The sequence below is a fragment of the Ranitomeya imitator genome, chromosome 6 (genome assembly GCF_032444005.1).
Source record: "Ranitomeya imitator isolate aRanImi1 chromosome 6, aRanImi1.pri, whole genome shotgun sequence".
NCBI lineage: Eukaryota > Metazoa > Chordata > Amphibia > Anura > Dendrobatidae > Ranitomeya > Ranitomeya imitator.
In genome coordinates, this window is record NC_091287.1 from 533,812,566 (window position 1) to 533,834,376 (window position 21,811).

The 21,811-nt window shown below is 45.0% G+C and overlaps 1 long non-coding RNA gene across 2 annotated transcripts in view; it reads left to right on the plus strand.

The window, feature by feature from the left end:
- LOC138643129 (uncharacterized) overlaps positions 1-21,811 on the plus strand; it is a 183,729-nt gene that overhangs the window by 105,826 nt on the left and 56,092 nt on the right. For both annotated transcript variants that reach the window (XR_011314134.1, XR_011314135.1), the window contains exon 3: positions 20,345-20,684. This is a non-coding gene — a long non-coding RNA (uncharacterized lncRNA). The remainder of the gene's footprint in view (positions 1-20,344; positions 20,685-21,811) is intronic.

Below are 21,811 nucleotides of genomic sequence, written 5' to 3' on the forward strand. Positions count from 1 at the left end.
ACATCCCTATAAATCTTAATTCTATTATCTTCCATACGTAAATTGGGCTTTAAATTTCACAGTCCCTATGCTGGCGGATCTGCCATAAGAGCTATACTTACTATAAAGCAAGATCTTAAAATGACATAATAAATTAGAAATAAAAAAAGGAAAAATAAAAGTAATGCTGTGGATTTGTAGATGTGTTAGTTGTACCGGGATCCGATGAAGGTGCCGTCTTCTTCAGCTTATTGTCAGACCTTTAGTCAGTCTGTGCTCACAAGAACGTTTTCTGAGAATATCTGTAAATTTCATTCCCAGATTTACAGTGTGTACAATACACGGTATATATAGGCTGCACTCTCTTTTTTTTTCACTATTTATCCATTACACACGGCTGCCGCCATCTCTCCAGTAAGTAATGATTTTCCATCTTAAGTGATTACGTTCCTTTCACATGAGAGGACTGTCACTACCAAAATCCAGGTTTTTCTGGGCTCATAAAAAAGAAATCACTGAGATCGCTGGCTCACACATATAACACCACAATTTCTTGTGAGTCCGTGCTTGAAAATTATCTAATTTGCCAAAAGGACTTTTGTACTAAAAAATATAAAGGGGGATTTCCATTTACGGAATCTCATATAATTACTGTCAATTACTGGATAATCTTTATATCTTCATAATCATTCTTTAATAGAAATATTTATGCTAGGCTAACAATCTGAACAAGCAGATCTGCAGTGTAAAGCATGGTGTATGTCTAAATTAGGAGTCTGAGTTTTTGGTCAGATAATAAGTGGATTTTTTAGCTACCCGTGATAGACTCGGGGGTCCACATGACATCTTGAGGGCCTGGTCAATACAAGAGGATTCAAAGATCGGAAGGAGTGAGTGGAGGAGCACCTAGAACAGGGGAAGGGTCCACATGACCTCATGAGTACTAATCAGCACAAGAGGATCCATAGATCGAAGGGAGTGAGTGCAGGAGCACCTAGAATAGGGGAAGGGTCCACATGACCTCATGAGTACTAATCAGCACAAGAGGATCCATAGATCGAAGGGAGTGAGTGCAGGAGCACCTAGAATAGGGGAAGGGTCCACATGACCTCATGAGTACTAATCAGCACAAGAGGATTCAAAGATCGAAGGGAGTGAGTGGAGGAGCGCCTAGAATAGGGGAAGGGTCCACATGACCTCATGAGTACTAATCAGCACAAGATGATCCAAAGATCGAAGAGAGTAAGTGGAGGAGCGCCTAGAACAGGGGAGAGGTCCACATGACCTCATGAGTACTAATCAGCACAAGAGGATTCAAAGATCGAAGGGAGTGAGTGGAGGAGCACCTAGAACAGGGGATGGGTCCACATAACATCATGAGGGCCTGGTCAGCACAAGATGATCCAAAAATCTGAGGGAGTGGAGGAACGCCTAGAACAGGGGAGTGGTCCACATGACCTCATGAGTACTAATCAGCACAAGAGGATCCATAGATTGGAGGGAGTGAGTGGAGGAGCGCCTAGAACAGGGGACAGGTTCACATGACCTTATGAGTACTAATCAGCACAAGAGGATTCAAAGATCGAAGGGAGTGAGTGGAGGAGCACCTAGAACAGGGGAGGGGTCCACATAACATCATGAGGGCCTGGTCAGCACAAGATGATCCAAAAATCTGAGGGAGTGGAGGAACGCCTAGAACAGGGGAGTGGTCCACATGACCTCATGAGTACTAATCAGCACAAGAGGATCCATAGATCGGAGGGAGTGAGTGGAGGAGCGCCTAGAACAGGGGACAGGTTCACATGACCTTATGAGTACTAATCAGCACAAGAGGATCCAAAGATCGAAGGGAGTGAGTGGAGGAGCACCTAGAACAGGGGAGGGGTCCACATGACCTCATGAGTACTAATCAGCACAAGAGGATCCATAGATCGGAGGGAGTGAGTGGAGGAGCGCCTAGAACAGGGGACAGGTTCACATGACCTTATGAGTACTAATCAGCACAAGAGGATCCAAAGATCGAAGGGAGTGAGTGGAGGAGCACCTAGAACAGGGGAGGGGTCCACATGACCTCATGAGTACTAATCAGCACAAGAGGATCCATAGATCGGAGGGAGTAAGTGGAGGAGCGCCTAGAACAGGGGACAGGTTCACATGACCTTATGAGTACTAATCAGCACAAGAGGATTCAAAGATCGAAGGGAGTAAGTGGAGGAGCACCTAGAACAGGGGATGGGTACACATAACATCTTGAGGGCCTGGTCAGCACAAGATGATCCAAAAATCTGAGGTAGTGGTGGAGCGCCTAGAACAGGGGACAGGTCCACATGACCTCATGAGTACTAATCAGCACAAGAGGATCCATAGATCGGAGGGAGTGAGTGGAGGAGCACCTAGAACAGGGGAGGGGTCCACATGACCTCATGAGTACTAGTCAGCACAAGAGGATCCAAAGATAGGAGTGAGTGAGTGAGTGAATGAATGAGTGAGTGAGTGAGTGGAGGAGCGCCTAGAATAGGGAAAGGGCCCATATGACCTCATGAGTACTAGTCAGCAAAAGAGGATCCAAAGATAGGAGGGAGTGAGTGGAGGGGCGCCTAGAACAGGCTGTTGCCTACTCTGCCTATACTTTGACCCAGTTCTGCAATAGATGGGTCCTAATCAGGCAAAATGGAAAGAATAACAGTTAATGAATTACCATACTTCCAACAGGTTAAGAAGTACACTACTGGGGAGATAATCTTTTCACATCCCCATCACTTGCCTTCCCTTGGGGCCTCTTTTGGATCAGACTGAATAGCATACAATTGCTATAGGCTCTGCCAATGATGCATTACCAGAAAAATGGAAATTGTTTGGATATCTGCATCATGAAGGTCTCCATCTATATTTTTTTTTCATCATTTAGGAAGTTCTCATATCCATTCTTCCATTCTTCCTAGGACTAGTTTTACATGTTTTTTGGATCAAAAAATAACTGGGGGATTTTTTTAAGGTGTTGGTTTTTTTTGTTTAATCATACTGGTAATTTCATAGAGGAAGGTCCAATTCAGTATCTTCATCTCTTGGCCAGAATGGATAGTAGTTACAAAAAGCATTTCTCGCTCTGGAGGACCCGTCCTATCCAGCATAACACACAGCCCATTGATGCGAGTGGACACAGTGTAGTTCTTCATTTCCCCAGTGGAGGTGCTGCAGGGAAATAGAACACTTTCTGTCAGTTTCCCTATAGATCAAAGTTGATCGCTTGGAATCTTAGCAGGAGGACAGTTTGTAATTAAATTGCTGTTAAAAAGTAGGGTTTGTCTGAAGCGGATGACCTATTGCAGTGCAAAGTCATCACCTCTGAGAATTTTAAATGATAGAAAAACAAGAGAATCCCTGGAGACTTTTAATAAGTCTTTCTTTTTTTTTTCCTAAAGTTGAGTATCACCAAAGGCATGACACCCTACTTACGGGCAATTACATAATTGCAGAATGGAATCCGAATTCCCTACCTACTACCCACAGGGCAGAGTACAGATAATCATGCTATCACACAGGATTAGTGTTCAGCCCTGGTCCTCTCTAGCATGAAATTCTGCGATAAGCTGGGGCCTAAAGGCCACTGTAACCAACATTTCCACATTTTACCTGGTATGTTTTAATACGATCAGGTGGTTTAAAAAAAATAACACTCTCTCTCTCTCTCGGACGCCCCGGGCGGTATACGAGGGGTGTACTTTAATGTAGAAGTTGTGGAAGTTATCCAGATAAACAAAGAAACTAAAAGACAGCAGTTATCTTGGTATGCGCCCTCGGGGGTCGCAGCCTGTGCAGCGCAAAAGATGTCAGCTCGCCTCTTCAGGCAAGTTGTAAAATGTTCTGATGGTTCTGAGAAGCTCGAGAGACCAAGATTGGGAAGATATACAGAATATTTTTCATTAATGGCGTTCTATAATTTGGACAATCCAATACCTTAATCAAAAAAGTGTCCTCCTATTGAGACCTCCAGTGATCAGGGAAGATCAGCAGCAAGTGTTCAATTTTGCAGCAGTGACCCCGGAGGAGAAATGAAGAATTACACTGTGTCCATTCCAGTCCATGGACTGTCTATTAAAATCCAGGACAGGTACTCTAGAGAGAGAGAGAGGGATGTTACGTCTAACTATTCTTCACTTTGGAATTGATAAAGGTCCTGATCCTGAATTTTGACCCTCCCAGGCCCCCCGTTAACAAAGAAATCCTTTATAGGGTATATGAAGGTAGAGAACCCAAAAATTTGAGAAGATATGTTTTTTCCTAACAAGGTTCTCTCATTTGGATGATCCCAACTTCTGCACTAAGTGTCCTCCTGCTGAGATCTTCAGTGATACGAGAAGCCTTGGCAGCAAGTGATTAATTTCCCTGTAGCGCTTCCGCAGGTGAAATTTGGAATTGCGCATTTCAACCTATGGGTTCACTGGGTAATCCATAACTGGACAAGTCCTGTACCGAGACCAGCTGATCAGGTGAGAGTACCGGGGGGTGTCGGACTCCGGCCGATCAGACATTGATGACCTATCCTAAAGGTACCTTCACACTGAACAACTTTGTAATGATAACGATAGCGATCCGTGACGTTGCAGCGTCCTGGATAGCGATATCGTTGTGTTTGACACGCAGCAGCGATCTGGATCCTGCTGTGACATCGTTGGTCAGAGCAGAAAGGCCAGAACTTTATTTCGTCGCTGGACTCCCGCAGACATCGCTGAATCGGCGTGTGTGACGCCGATTCAGCGATATCTTCACTGGTAACCATGGTAAACATCGGGTTACTAAGCGCAGGGCCGCGCTTAGTAACCCGATATTTACCCTGGTTACCAGTGTAAATGTAAAAAAAAAAAAAACACTACATACTTACATTCCGGTGTCTGTCGCGTCCCTCGGCGTTCTGCCTCCCTGCACTCCTCCTGTGTCAGCGCCGGCTGGCCGTAAAGCAGAGCACAGCGGTGACGTCACCGCTCTGCTTTACGGCCGGCGCTTACACAGTGCAGGGAAGCAGAACGCCGGGGGACGCGACAGACACCGGAATGTAAGTATGTAGTGTTTGTTTTTTTTTACATTTACACTGGTAACCAGGGTAAATATCGGGTTACTAAGCGCGGCCCTGCGCTTAATAACCCGATGTTTACCCTGGTTACCCGGGGACTTCGGCATCGTTGGTCGCTGGAGAGCTGTCTGTGTGACCGCTCTCCAGCGACCACACAGCAATACTGCAGCGATCGGCATCGTTGTCTAGATCGCTGCAGCGTCGCTAAATGTGACAGTACCTTAAGGATACGTCATCACTGAGAGAGTAGTGGACAACCTCGCATTATGGAAAAATGTTTCACTAGTCAGATCTTGTTTTTAAGTACCGTAAATTAAAAAAAATGAAATTTGGCCTTGCTGATGGTTTCCACTGTACAATCAGAGAGCCAAACTAAACATTCATCCTCAGTTTCTCATTTTCTGATTTTTTTTTTTTCCTACTATTTTTCTTTGCTTATGTGCTATCACTGTCTGTGATTACAGGATAGGACTGTGCAGATGGAGAAAAGGTAAAATCTGAAAAAAAAAACACCAGAATAATAATCTCTGCTGATTTGGGAACTCATGCACTGTATAATATTGTACTCATGCCGGGGGATTATAGATAATATAAATACAATAAATATGTATATGCTACAATATATACTATATCACTATGATTTGGGTTTATTCTGTGCACTGAGATGACTGACTGCTGTATTCTTTACCTGCAGTCCTATGCAAACTTCACCCGAGAAATACAGCTTTGTGTACCATGCGCGCGCTCCGCTCTGCTCCATCTGTACCGCAGGCATTTTTAGCATCCCCTTTATTTTTGGAACGCTGAAATGCCAGCAGCGTCTTTGTATTCCTCTGTTTGCTTTCCTTGCCGAACCGACGACTGACTGTCTCCATGCAGAAAAGGGTATTTCCCATTTCATTCTGGCCCCGGCCATTGTCCTAATTATGCATAGGAAGACTCGGGGGCATTGTCATTTTCTGTTGGCATGACCCAGTCTCCTTCGATGTCTGCAGTGAAAGTTGACCCAAGGGTGAGCCATTCTTCTGTCCCCGTCGCCGTCGTGTGCCCGGCAGATGTTCAGGAAATGACACTGACATTTCGCTTTTGTAGGAGACAGAAATAAAGCTGGGATAAGAATTTTCGGGCCGGGAAAGCCGCGCTGATTTACAGAGGGGAGAACATGGTGCCTGAAGTGGAGAGGGACGGTCCTGGGAGATGTTTTTTTCTTCTTTTTTTTCTGGCCCATTGTTAGATGAGGTGGATAATGCTGCGCTCGCTGACTCACCAATTCCACACTCATTACACAGGGAATTGTGCTTACAATCTGCTTCCTGCTCCAGGAGATTCTGCACAAACAGCTGTCAAACACTATAACAATATACGTGTCAGTCCCAGGATTGTAGACATGGGGGACGATGGACCATCAATGACAAAAACTCAATATTGTGCAGAGAAGGACAGGATGACCCTATCATTGACACTCCATTGGGCTCCCTTTTTTGCACTCCTGTTGTGAATTCTGTGGCTGAATTCACTCCTGTGGTCACAAGTGGTACTGCAGCTTCTGAGCTTCCTCCCTCAGGTGTTCTGGTGAGCTCGTTGACTGCTTCATTACTTAACTCCGCCTGATGCTGCTATCCTTGCTCCTTGTCAATGTTTCAGTGTTGGATCTGAGCTTCTCCTGATTGTTCCTGTGACCTGCTGCTCTGTATAGCTAAGTGCTTTTTGCTTTTTTTTTGCTTTTTTTTCTGTCCAGCTTGTCTTTTGTTTTGCTGGAAGCTCTGAGACGCAAAGGGTGTACCGCCGTGCCGTTAGTTCGGCACGGTGGGTTTTTTTTGCCCCCTTTGCGTGGTTTTGCTTTAGGGTTTTTTGTAGACTGCAAAGTTCGCTTTACTGTCCTCGCTCTGTCCTAGAATATCGGGCCCCACTTTGCTGAATCTATTTCATCCCTACGTTTTGTCTTTTCATCTTACTCACAGTCATTATATGTGGGGGGCTGCCTTTTCCTTTGGGGAATTTCTCTGGGGCAAGTCAGGCCTATTTTTCTATCTTCAGGCTAGCTAGTTTCTTAGGCTGTGCCGAGTTGCCTAGGTAGTTGTTAGGCGCAATCCACAGCCGCTTTTAGTTGTGTTTAGGATAGGATCAGGTGTGCAGTCTACAGAGTTTCCACGTCTCAGAGCTCGTTCTTGTATTTTTGGGTATTTGTCAGATCACTGTGTGCGCTCTGATCGCTAAGCACACTGTGTTTCTGGATTGCCTTCATAACACCTGTCATTAGCAAACATAACACACTCCTTTATCTGTACCCTAATATTGCTTTGGCTACAGTAACCCGACTTTGAGATGGATGGCGATGAACTGGAAGGACTTCAACCTTCTCGTATCAATGTTCACTCAAGATGCTTCAATGACACCGGAAGGAGAAGAGCTATGGACAAATCATCAATGAAGCCACTGGACAAGGCCTTCAAATCGAGGAAGACATGACTCTTAGATAATCTGCTGTTTTCTCTAGTAAGATATGGATGCGAAACCTGGATGATAAAGAAACAACATGAAGAAGAATGGAAGCCTTTGAAATTTGGTGCTGGAGAAGGATGTTATCAATACCATGGAAGGCGAGAAGAACAAGGTAATCGATTTTAGAACAAATGAAGCCAGATATGTCACTAGAAGCAAAGATCACCAAGCTATGACTTGTCTACTCTGGACACAACATATGATGAGAGCAATCACTGGAGAAGGACATCATGGTAGGAAGACTAGAAAGAACAAGGTAAAGTGGAACACTAGCAAACCAATTTCTTGATATTATTAAGATAACAGTGGAGAAGACCATGGTGGACCTATCTAGGCTTGCAGAAGATCAATTTTCCAACACAGTGTTGTAGAGGTTTGTACTCGCTCAGCTGCGATTGAGGTAGGCACGGGAAGCAGTTTCGATAAAACGTCCTGGCAGGTTTATTAAAACTCCATAAACCTGCTTAAGCATAAGCAAACAAAAGAACAGCATTTTCTGGCACAAGGTGAAAATGCAAACTAAAAAGTCCATACAATATTGCGGATCCGCCCGCTCAGGATAGTGTCTGGTTATTTAGGCCTTAGCACAGACCAACACACATCTCCATATCCAGTCACTGAATGAGACACTTGGTTTCCATTTTATCTGCCAAACCACGCCCTTGGGGTGGGGATATGTGAGCTGTCATTGCCACCCATCTCTTTTGACTGCTCATAAAACCCAACACTGGAATGCCCTAATAACTCTCTCAGCACTATATGTGCTGGATCATGCTTTCCCGAGCTCTCATCACTAAAGTTACCAACCTCGATGATACATATCTCCTCTTAAGGACTTGTCTGGCCACCATCTTACAGCGTTCATCCATCAAGTCGCCATGGTTTCAGATTGAGCTGCAGGACAGTAACTAATCAGTGTGCCAATAACGCCTTTGTGACTGTATGCTATGCCCTCCTCAGTGGTTACATGAGGGGAGTGCTTTGCCCAAGACTTTTCTTGCTTTGAGGACCAGTGATTTCACTTGAAGCTTGTGTACCACAATGCGGGATCTTTGGCAGGCCCCCAAATTGTCCCTGGTCTTCCCATTTGGACCAAAATGACCTTTTGTTCCATCATAGTGGACAAAGGAGGAGATATGGGACATGTCTTCTGTAGGGACTTTTAGGGTCACTCAAAAAGTGGCATATGAAAAAACTGGGCATAACTATGGTAGGTGTAACAGCTGCACCCGGGCCGTGGTTGTTTAATGAGGGACCAAAGGTCACGTAGTTTGATACCACTAATCTAACATATAAAGCTGAATGTGTGTGTGTATGTGTGTGTGTATGTATGTCCGGGATTGGCATCTGCACCGTCGCAGCTACAGCCACAAAATTTTGCACAGTCACACGTCTGGACCCTGAGAGCGTCATAGGCTATGTTGTGAGGCGAAATTTTAACCCCGCGCTTTCCAATTCACCAAACAATTTTGCCCCTATCTACATAATGGGGAAAAAGTGAAATGAAAAGTGTTGGAGGCAAATTGACAGGCAGGAGAAGATGGCATATAGGTATATACTATATACAGGGAGATGATATACAGCTATATATATATATACAGGAGGAGATGACATACAGGTATATACTATATACAGGGGAGATGACTTACAGGTATATCTAATATATAAAGCTGAATGTGTGTGTGTGTATGTCCGGGATTGGCATCTGCACCGTCGCAGCTACAGCCACAAAATATTGCACAGTCACACGTCTGGACCCTGAGAGCATCATAGGCTATGTTGTGAGGCAAAATTTTAACCCCGCGCATTCCAATTCACCAAACAATTTTGCCCCTATCTACATAATGGGGAAAAAAGTGAAAGGAAAAGTGTTGGAGGCAAATTGACAGCTACCTGATGTGAACAAGGGGGACTTAAAGAATGAGAGCGATGGCGCCAAAGAGTATATACCGTACAGTTGCTAAGGTGGGACTCACCACACACGGGGATATGAACACACACACAAAATGCGCCACACACTACCACGTGCTTGAACACATATCATCCTCAGCACACATTTCACCACACATACACCAACCTCGCCACATAAAAGTCGAAACACAAAAGTCGCCGCTCCAAACTCGCCACGCGCAAAACTCGCCACATGCAAAGCTAGGCTCACGCGAAACTAGCCACACATGCAAAACTCACCTCATGGAAAACTCGCCACACGCGAAACTTGCACACGCGGAAAAATTGCTACATGCACAAAAGTTGCAACACATGGAAAAGTTGCCTCACACAAAACTTGCTCATACTCAAAACGCAGCACTCATAAAACTCGCCACGCGCAAAACTCGCCATGCGCAAAGCTTGCTGCACACAACTTGCTACACTAACCTGTCACATGCAACTTGACACACAAAAAGTTGCTACACGCATGTCGCCACACAAAACTGATCTCACAAAAGTCGCTACATGCATGTCGCCACACGCAACTCAACACACACAACTTAACACATGAAACTCGCCTTAAAACACACACAAGTCTGGTATTATCCTTTAAAAATAAAAATCTGATTAATAAGCAGACAAACTACAAGAGCAGCAAATGTACCATATAGGAAATACGGCAGCTGTCAGTCACATGACCTGTCTATTATGTGTATGTGTGAGCTAATATATACTGCCAGGGGGAGGGCTTCCTGTTGGCTGGGAATTTATCAGGCTGCCAATAGCAACCAATCACAGCTCAGCTTCTGTTTTGCTACAGTTAATTAATCTGAGCTCCGATTGGTTAATATAGGCAACAAAGGACAGTCTCAGTATAACAAAGCTTGTGTGAGGTAATAGCATGTCAGTTACGGTGTGTTGGTGGAAATGCTGATGACAGTCACATTACCTCTATGTGAGAGGATATAGAAACTGCCAGTTACAGACTACTTTTACCACAATAATGCCTCATAAGAAAAGGAATTCCATGGCACGAACGTCAGCTGATGCGAAAAGAAAAGCTGCATTACCGGCCAATAAAAAATGTGAAGACCGAGAAACAAGGCTGACACACATGAGAACAACAGCTGCTTCCTCAAGAGCCAATGAACTTTCTGAGCAGAGGGAAGCGAGGCTTGCAGACAAGAGAACAAGAGCTAATTACATTTCTGTCTATTTCTTTTGTGGTTTTTGTGTGCAGAATAAATTTTTGTTAACACATTCTATTTTGCTAACAGCAGTTATGAACCCGGGCGAAGCCGGGTAGTACAGCTAGTATATATATATCACAAGGTGGGTGGATAGATTTTGCATTGGGGCCTGGGAGCTTTGGCAGTAGACCACGGGTAGGAGTTGTATTTCTTTGGTTTCCAAAAGTAACATGGTGGGTTGCTTAATTGAAAGTCAGAAACCTTTGTTATCTCCATCCAACATGACCCAGTTGTTGCCCTGATCCTGATTGGGGAGGACCTCTGGGTTGTGTGGTCATGTCCAAGAAAGGCTTTTCTTCGGGAATTAAAATCTTTTCTGTTCTCCACAACCTTGAACTTCTAAGTTACTCATACTTCAAATAATGTTCTCATAGAAAAGTGTGAATCAGGAATTCCCACTGGCAGATTCTGTTAGTGGTTAATTTCTAACCGTTGATGGTGGGAGTAGAAAACACAGCGCATCAGTCATCACCGTACATCATCTCCTTCACAGGACACAACATAACCTCAGATTACCTGAGGGACAGAAAAACACCTGAGATGTCGTTTATGGCTGAGTCCATACATGAAACAGGAATCATCTACTAAGAATACAATTCTTAGTCAGCTGCTCACATATAATCCTTACTTATACAAGATTATGACCACTATAACACTGCCATTTATGTGCAAGAATATACCAACTATAATACTGCTCCTATTTAGAGGAATATAACTACTATAATACTGTCCCCATGTACAAGAATATAACTACTATAATACTGCCCCTATATACAAGAATATAACTACTATAATACTGCCTCCTATGTACAAGAAAATAACTACTATAATACTGCTCCTATATACAAGAATATAACTACTATAATACTTCCCCCTATGTACAAGAATATTACTAATATAATACTGCTCCTATGTACAAGAATATAACTACTATAATACTGCCCCTATGTGCAAGAATATAACTACTATAATACTGCTCCTATGTACAAGAATATAACTACTATAATACTGCCCCTATGTGCAAGAATATAACTACTATAATACTGCTCCTATATACAAGAATATAACTACTATAATACTGCTCCAATGTACAAGAATAAAACTGCTATAATACTGCCTCTATGTACAAGAATATAACTACTATAATATTGCTCCTATGTACAAGAATATAACTACTATAATACTGCCTCTATATACAAGAATATAACTACTATAATACTGCTCCTATGTACAAGAATATAACTACTATAATACTGCCCCTATGTACAAAAATATAACTACTATAATACTGCTCCCTATGTACAAGAATATAACTACTATAATACTTCCCCTATGTACAAGAATATAACTACTATAATACTGCCCCTATGTACAAGAATATAACTATTATAATACTGCTCCTATATACAAGAATACAACTACTATAATACTGCCCACTATGAACAAGAATATAACTACTATAATACTGCTCCTATGTACAATAATATAACTACTATAATACTGCTCCTATGTACAAAAATATAACTACTATAATACTGCTCCCTATGTACAAGAATATAACTACTATAATACTGCCTCCTATGTACAAGAATATAACTACTATAATACTGCTCCTATATACAAGAATATAACTACTATAATACTTCCCCCTATGTACAAGAATATTACTAATATAATACTGCTCCTATGTACAAGAATATAACTACTATAATACTGCCCCTATGTGCAAGAATATAACTACTATAATACTGCTCCTATATACAAGAATATAACTACTATAATACTGCTCCAATGTACAAGAATAAAACTGCTATAATACTGCCTCTATGTACAAGAATATAACTACTATAATACTGCTCCTATGTACAAGAATATAACTACTATAATACTGCCTCTATATACAAGAATATAACTACTATAATACTGCTCCTATGTACAAGAATATAACTACTATAATACTGCTCCTATGTACAAAAATATAACTACTATAATACTGCCTCTATGTACAAGAATATAACTACTATAATACTGCTCCTATGTACAAGAATATAACTACTATAATACTGCTCCTATGTACAGGAATATAACTACTATAATACTGCCTCTATATACAAGAATATAACTACTATATTACTGCTCCTATGTACAAGAATATAACTACTATAATACTGCTCCTATGTACAAAAATATAACTACTATAATATTGCCCATATGTACAAGAATATAACTACTATAATACTGCTCCATGTACAGGAATATAAATAATATAATACTGCTCCCATGTACAAGAATATAATTACTGTGTTATTAACCTTTGTGGCCATAATTTTAGAGCATTAATTAAGAGCTGGTTTAGGAATTCTAGGATTTGAGATTCCTAATTTCGACCCTCGGTAACCCATTGAGCATGGAAATATCTCCTGGACTCTAGGTCGTGAGAGTGACCACCCATGGGTCCTGGACCCTACTGACCTCTGGGAAACATTACACAGACACACTTGTTGGGTTCCTGTATCCCTGTGTGAACTGTGGATGTAGCAGGGGTGAATTTATCATTCAGCTTTTAGGGCCTGAATGGTAATAAGATGTGGACTCTCATGTGCCGAGTGGCCGTCTCAGATTTGCGGCATCCGAGAGATACTAAGTTTGCGGCTGGGAATTGACCCTTTTCCCAAGTCCGGTGCGACTTGTCCTCATTCTGTCCTCGGCCGAGTATCTGTGTATAAAATCTTCCATCGCCGTTCTCATGAAAATGACATTCCCTCTCGTCTATCGGAGGCAGCGCCTCAGTCCTAACTGCAATCTATCCCTCGCGTCTCAGACTTCTTTCCATATATAGTCTTTTCCCGAACATCTTCTCTTATTTATTGCAGCTTTACGTTGGATGTATGCCCTTAAGAAAAACATCCGACACCGCCAGAGGCCAAACTGTTCTTAACCCAGTGCCAGAGGATGTTGTCCTGATGGGTGCGCTCGGGGCCCTGGATGTGCAAATATATATAGAAGAACTGTCCTCGGTGGGAAGCCGCTGCTGCACTCACAAATCTCTTGTCCCTAATTAACACAGAAGCAACATTTTTACCTTTATATTCACCTTTTTATGGTTCTATCTGTTCCTGGGAAAGCTGGGTTACAATCATCTTTGTCATTCAGGAGTATTATGTGGTGACATTGCGCAAATTTCGAACTGGAGAGTGGCCATGAAAATAAATGGAGAGGACTGCGCATGCGCGGCCACCTCTTCTTTCCATAAAATAGCCAATGGAAGCCACCTAGGTTGCAACGGTTGAACCCGCATCTCTTTAGGGTATGTCGCTTGTTAGGAATGGAGAACTCCTATAGAAATGTAAGTAGATGGCGCCGCATGCGCGACCTCCTCTTTGTTCCCAAAAAATACAAGAACATTTTACACGTTGGGTGGAGCGGTGGGACCGCATCTCCCTTCAGAATAGGGTACTGTTGAAGGCAGCTAGGGACAAAGAGCAGCCCTAAAAAAAATGGAGCTTGCTGCGCATGCGCGGCCACCTGTTTGTTCCCAAAAAACACAAGTACATTTTACACGTTGGGTGGAGCGGTGGGACCGCATCTCCCTTCAGAATAGGGCACTGTTGAAGGCAGCTAGAGACAAAGAGCAGCCCTAAAAAAATGGAGCTTGCTGTGCATGCGCGGCCAACTCTTTGTTCCCAAAAAACACAAGTACATTTTACACGTTGGGTGGAGCGGTGGGACCGCATCTCCCTTCAGAATAGGGCACTGTTGAAGGCAGCTAGAGACAAAGAGCAGCCCTAAAAAAATGGAGCTTGCTGCGCATGCGCGGCCACCTCTTTGTTCCCAAAAAATACAAGAATATTTTACACGTTGGGTGGATTGGAGGGACCTTATCTCCCTTCAGAATAGGGCACTGTTGAATGCAGCTAGAGACAAAGAGCAGACCTAAAAAAAATGGAGCTTGCTGTGCATGCGCAGCCACCTCTTTGTTCCTAAAAACACTAAATGAAGCCTCGTTCTAGATGGAGGTTTCTTCGGTGGAGCCCACATCTATCTGAATGAATCATGACTAAGACCTGATGGTCAAAATACGTCGGCGTTGACCACCTGGGACCCCCATCTCTTTTTAGCAAATGTTTGCATTTTAAAATGTTTCCAATAAATTTACTTTTTAGAAGATCCATGCTGGAGATTATTTGTCCTCTTTCATTGCTGGCTCTGGACTACGACCATGACCAAGGTGGCTCCATGCGTGGACATTATTGCACTGCTGAGGGATCGGTGAGCTGACTTATTTTCTCCCCCTTTTTTCCCTATTTTTGTATCTGAATAAAAGGGACCTTCTTGCTAACTTATGGAAATGGAGAACTGCCATAGAAATTAATGGAGGTGGCTGCGCATGCTCGGCCACCTCTTTGTTCCTAAAAACACTAAATGAAGCCCCGTTCTAGATGGAGGTTTCATCGATGGAGCCCACATCTATCTGAAGAAATGGGACCTTCTTGCGAATGTATGGAAATGGAGAACTGCAATAGAAATTAATGGGGAGGGCTGCGCATGCGCAACCTTCTTTTCATTCCCAAAAACTACGCAATGTAAACCCTATTTCAGATGTAGGTTGCAGCAGTGGGACCGCGTCTCCCTTGAGGTCATGGCCTTGTTGACCGCTGTTAGGGATGGAGACCAGCAGTAGAAAATAATGGACGTTGCTTTGCGTGCTCGGCCATCTTTTTATTCCTAAACGCAAACTGCAACCGGTTTCAGCAGTGGGACCCACGTCTCTCTAGAAGAATGGGGTCCCATTACGGGCGTACCGGAATGGAAAACTCCCATAGAAATTACGGAGATGGCTGCGCATGCGCGGCATCCTCTTCTTTGCAGAAAAAGGCCCCACTGCTACTGATGAAAATCGGCCATAAGAATGTATTGAGACTGTTTCTTCTTTCCTAAAAACACAAAATGGAGCCCCGTTCTAGATGGAGGTGGTACTCGCATCTCTCTGGAATAATGGGGTCCCTTTATGAACTTACAGGAATGGACAACTCCCATAGAAATGCAAGGAAATGTAAGGATATGGCTGCGCATGCGCGGCATCCTCTTCATGGTAGAAAGAAACCCTACAGCTCACTACTAGAGATAAAGAGCGGCCATAGAAATGTATGGAGACTGCTGAACGAAACGGAGCCCCGTTCTAGGTGGAGGTTTCGTAACCATATATCTGTTGAGAATGGGATGCCAACACCGTTGAGTTCGGTTTGGAATGGAGAACTCCCTTAGAAATGGATGGAGACGATGGCGCATGCGCAGCTTCTTCATCATTCTCCAAAAAGCTAATGGGGCCCAAATCTTGAGGTATAGGTTAGTTACAGCGGTGGGACCACATCTGTCAGTCATTTACGGTATATCCTACAGATATGGCAGAAATCCCAGGTCGACGCGCGGATTTCTGCCACGGATTTGCCGTTGACATGAAGCCAATCAGCACTCACATTATTACTGTTACTTGGAGCTTCTCCACCTACAACTCCGCTCTGCAGCATTTTCTTCTGCCGGACGCTGTTGATGGGCAGATCTTGTACATCCTGTTACAATGTGCACCCACATTTGTGTGTTTGTGACAAACCCTGATAGCATATCTAAACTTTCTTAAAAAAATATATAATAGGGCCATTACTTGCCATTTTTATACAGCTTTTCATCATTTTGGTTCATATAATGCTGCCATATAGTGTCAGGATAATACTGCCGTGTTCAACCCACATAAAACCATGTAGTACCAAAAGAGTGTGAACAATATCACACCTTAAAAGCCAAGATAAAACTGCCATATAGTTCTTACATAGGGTAATATTCCCATGTACAGTAGCTCTGTCATAATCGTGCTATTAAATATTACCGCCATATACAGCTAAATATAAAAGAATGATTCTAGTTTGCTCTTGGGGAATCGGTCTTCCTTCTTTTTAGTAAATTGCCCAGTTTACCTTCCATTATCTATACTATCATATAGTTCTTATATAATGCTTCTATACACTGTATCTCGGCCATAATCCTGCTATTGAGGTCATAAATAATACCGCCATCTCTAGCAAAATATTTAGGATGAGAGGGATGTACTGGGGGCGGGATGAAATATCTGGTAACGTAGAAGGATGTACTGGGGGTGGGAAGGGGCTGGCTGAAATATCTGGTAACGGAGAAGGATATAGTGGGGTGGGAAGGGACTGGCTTAAATATCTGGTAACGGAAAAGGATGTACTGGGAAGGGTGGGGTCTGGCTGATGAAATATCTAGTTGCGGAGAGGGATTTACTGGGGTGGGAGAGGGCTGGCTGATGAATATCTGGTAATGGAGAGGGATGTATTGGGGGGGCGGGAGGGGGCTGGCTGATGAAATATCTGGTAACTGAGAAGGATGTACTGGAGGTGGGAAGGGGCTGGGTTAAATATCTGGTAAGGGAGAAGGATGTACTGGGGGAGGGAGGGGGCTGGCTGATTAAATATCTTGTTACGGAGAGGGATGTACTGGGGGTGGGAGGGGGCTGGCTGATGAAATGTCTAGTTAGAGAGGGATGTACTGGGGGGGCAGGAGGGAGCTGACTGCTGAAATATCTAGTTATGGAGAGAGATGTACTGGGGCGGGAGGGGGCTGGCTGATGAAATGTCTAGTTACGGAGAGGGATGTACTGGGGGGTGGGAGGGGGCTGGCTGATAACATATCTAGTTATGGAGACAGATGTACTGGGGGTGGGAGGGGGCTGGCTGATGAAATGTCTAGTTACGGAGAGGGATGTACTGGGGGGTGGGAGGGGGCTGGCTGATAACATATCTAGTTATGGAGACAGATGTACTGGGGGTGGGAGGGGGCTGGCTGATGAAATGTCTAGTTACGGAGAGGGATGTACTGGGGTGGGAGGGAGCTGGCTGATGAAATGTCTAGTTACAGAGAAGGATGTACTGGGGGTTGGGAGGGGGCTGGCTGATGAAATGTCTAGTTACGGAGAGGGATGTACTGGGGGGTGGGAGGGGGCTGGCTGATGAAATGTCTAGTTACGGAGAGGGATGTACTGGGGGGTGGGAGGGGGCTGGCTGATGAAATTTCTAGTTATGGAAGGGATGTACTGGGGCAGGAGGGGGCTGACTGATTAAATATCTGGTAACAGAGGGATGTACTGGGGGCGGGAGCGGGCTGGCTGATGAAATATCTGGTAATGGAGAGTGATGTACTGGGGGGCTGATGAAATGTCTGGTAACAGAGAGGGATGTACTGGGGGCAGGAGGGGGCTGACTGATTAAATATTTGGTAATAGAGGGATGTACTGGGGGCGGGAGGGGGCTGGCTGATGAAATGTCTGGTAACAGAGAGGGATGTACTGGGGGGCAGGAGGGGGCTGGCTGATGAAATGTCTGGTAACGTAGAAGGATGTACTGGGGGGCTGATGAAATGTCTGGTAACGTAGAGGGATGTACTGGGGCTGGGAGGGGGCTGGCTGCTCACCAGAGGCGTCTTGGCTTCTCATCTACACATGGATTAAAGCTGACTTTTGCTTTCTTTTTGCCAAGAGCTCAGGGCTAATTAACATGTTACTGCTTTGTACAACTGTGGTAAATGACAGGATCAGCGCCCGCCGATGTAGCTGAGCTGAATTTATCTCTTTGTAGTTGCAAAATTGACTCTTTGTTTGGACCATTGACTATTGTGACATGACAAACCCAGCTCTGCGACACTGCAGCAGCTCTGCGACACCACACCAGCTCTGCGACGCCACACCAGCTCTGCGACACCACACCAGCTCTACGACACCACACCAGCTCTACGACACCACACCAGCTCTGCGACACCACACCAGCTCTACGACACCACACCAGCTCTACGACACCACACCAGCTCTGCGACGCCACACCAGCTCTGCGACACCACACCAGCTCTACGACACCACACCAGCTCTACGACACCACACCAGCTCTGCGACACCACACCAGCTCTACGACACCACACCAGCTCAGCGACACCACACCAGCTCAGCGACACCACACCAGCTCTACGACACCACACCAGCTCAGCGACACCACACCAGCTCAGCGACACCACACCAGCTCTACGACACCACACCAGCTCTGCGACGCCACACCAGCTCTGCGACACCACACCAGCTCTACGACACCACACCAGCTCTGCGACACCACACCAGCTCTGCGACACCACATCAGCTCTACGACACCACACCAGCTCAGCGACACCACACCAGCTCAGCGACACCACACCAGCTCTACGACACCACACCAGCTCAGCGACACCACACCAGCTCAGCGACACCACACCAGCTCTACGACACCACACCAGCTCTACGACACCACACCAGCTCAGCGACACCACACCAGCTCTGCGACACCACACCAGCTCTACGACACCACGCCAGCTCTACGACACCACGCCAGCTCTGCGACACCACACCAGCTCTGCGACACCACACCAGCTCAGCGACACCACACCAGCTCTGCGACACCACACCAGCTCTACGACACCACACCAGCTCTGCGACACCACACCAGCTCTGCGACACCACTCCAGCTCTGCGACACCACACCAGCTCAGCTCTGCTTCCTCCATATTGCTAATTATATGGCCAATATACAATAAGTGGCAATGAATGGTAAAGTCTGGGAAATCAAAGCTAACCGCCGCACATAGTCAGCAGAAATTTAAAGTGGCGGTGCAGTATGTTGGGAGGTCTATACGGAGGCCAATGAAGTCTGTAGTGGGAATCCCCCTTTAATGGCTTTTTCTGTCTTTACATGTAGGGGAACTTCCTGGGATTCTATAACTTTCAAGATCTGTGTTTGCTTAATGGGGTTTCGAATATATATCCATTAAGGTGCACTGTCAAAATCTCTTAAAGGGACATTACTTACAACGTCTTAATTTCTGTGCTGATGAATGCAGCATATTGTTCTCTATCGGTCGTTTAACCCTTTACGACCTTGGATGTATGGATACGTCCTAGGTCGCCCTCCCTTTGATGCGGGCTCTGACGCCGAACCCGCATCTTTTCAGACACATGATCATGATCTGTCATCTGCCCCTAACAGCTGTGGGTGGAATTGTGATCCACCCTTGGCTGTTAACATGTTAAATGCCATAATCAATCTCTGACAGCGGCATTTACCTTGCGCTTACCAGAAACATGTCGCTAGCCCTGCTTACATGAACCTAAGGTCGTGAAGGGGTAAAAGGTTTGGCTGAAGTGTTAATCAATAAAGGTCTAGAATCCGACTTTATCGCACGTTTGTGCATTTGTGATAACCGTTCTATACAAAAATGCGCGACTGGCTCTTTAAGAAGATGATATAAAACTAAATTTGGCAGAGGGGGTGGAGCCTGACCCAAGTTCCCCAGCTGGTGCTCTGACTGGCTGGGTCATGCCCCGCCCCTCTGACCTCACACTAGGTAGAACAGTATCCTAGGTCCTCATCATTCTCTTAAAGGGCCAGTAAACGTAAAAAGTCAGCGTATTTCTTTAACCCTTTATGGTCCTGACGATACCCTCATCCTCTATAGATATTGTGCCTCTCCCCAGAATTCCTCCAATCAGCTGCTGATTATTTCTGTGTTTTTTTTTCAGGGCTACATTGTGCCCACCTCTCCCCCAGTGGCATTTGTGGACTCTGCCCGTGGATTTACAATCATTGGCGTCCGTGGATGGCCGGGTTCCTGGAGGAGGCTGGATTCTTGGCTCCGAGTTCTGACGATATATTTGGAGCCAGTATCTTCATTCATCGCTCCCTCCCATCGTGGATGAATAGGATCGGAATCCGGGGAACGTTCTCCGGAGTCACCGCATTCACTCATCCGGAAAATATTTTTTTTCCCTTCGCCGTATTCATAAATTGATGGATATTTCAGCACCGACGTGTCTTGTATCACCGGCCACGCGCAGGTACAGCGGGGACCATCACTGACAGGTATCGTCTCCACGGCAACAGCGGACAACAATGGGTCAACTGTTACAATGTATCAGGATGTACAGTGCGTCAGATTAACCCACCGGTGACCAAAGTGCAAATATTCTGTCCCCCCATCCTCCAATTCAGAGTGATGCACGCTCACTATGTATAAAGACACCAACACGTGCACGCTCACTATATACAGACACCAGCACGTGCACGCTCACTATATACAGACACCAGCACGTGCACGCTCACTATATACAGACACCAGCACGTGCACGCTCACTATATACAGACACCAGCACGTGCACGCTCACTATGTATAAAGACACCAGCACGTGCACGCTCACTATATACAGACACCAGCACGTGCACGCTCACTATATACAGACATCTACACGTGCACGCTCACTATATACAGACATTACACGTGCACGCTCACTATATACAGACACCAGCACGTGCACGCTCACTTATACAGACACCAGCACGTGCACGCTCACTATGTATAAAGACACCAGCACGTGCACGCTCACTATATACAGACACCAGCACGTGCACGCTCACTATATACAGACATTACACGTGCACGCTCACTATATACAGACATCTACACGTGCACGCTCACTATATACAGACATCTACACGTGCACGCTCACTATATACAGACACCAGCACGTGCACGCTCACTATATACAGACATTACACGTGCACGCTCACTATATACAGACATTACACGTGCACGCTCACTATATACAGACACCAGCACGTGCACGCTCACTATATACAGACACCAGCACGTGCACGCTCACTATGTATAAAGACACCAGCACGTGCACGCTCACTATATACAGACATCTACACGTGCACGCTCACTATATACAGACATTACACGTGCACGCTCACTATATACAGACACCAGCACATGCACGCTCACTATATACAGACACCAGCACGTGCACGCTCACTATATACAGACACCAACACGTGCACGCTCACTATGTATAAAGACACCAGCACGTGCACGCTCACTATATACAGACATTACACGTGCACGCTCACTATATACAGACATTACACGTGCACGCTCACTATATACAGACACCAGCACATGCACGCTCACTATATACAGACACCAGCAC